The sequence below is a fragment of the Acyrthosiphon pisum genome, chromosome X (genome assembly GCF_005508785.2).
Source record: "Acyrthosiphon pisum isolate AL4f chromosome X, pea_aphid_22Mar2018_4r6ur, whole genome shotgun sequence".
Taxonomy (NCBI): Eukaryota; Metazoa; Arthropoda; class Insecta; order Hemiptera; family Aphididae; genus Acyrthosiphon; species Acyrthosiphon pisum.
In genome coordinates, this window is record NC_042493.1 from 36,423,926 (window position 1) to 36,424,522 (window position 597).

Genomic DNA, 597 nt, shown 5'->3' on the forward strand with positions numbered 1-597 from the left:
AACCCATATTATTTGATCGCGCAAATATATTTTTAAAGGAATTTTTCGATTGATTTTTTTCCGTGACACGTCCTTTTAAGATCATAATATTATGTTTTTTTCAGGCAAATTAAAATTTTTTGATATCTAATTCAAAAATCTATTGTAATAATTTAATGTTTACAAAGAGAAACATCAAATATATTATGTATTAAGAAATTAAACATTTTTGAAAGCCTGGGAGAGCTATGCCCCCCCCCCCTTGGAGCCGCACCTGGATCATTATATTATATCATTATATTATATTATAATAAACTATATGCCAACTAATTTAATAATAAGTACTTGGGCTATGTTAAGTCACTACTTACAATTGTTTAAACATAAATACTTAATAATAATTTATCTACAGCCTGAAAAGGATCTTAAAACTGGTACAATTATTCGCTAAAAAGAAGTTGTCAATGATCCAGTTTTTCAATCTGGTATTTAATACCTTGTCTAAAATCAATGAACAATCAATGTACTGTCAACCAACATGAAGATAATGTTTCAATTTGATAATTTGATCCTAGTAAATATGTACCTATATTTATATTTTCCAAAAATGATTTACCT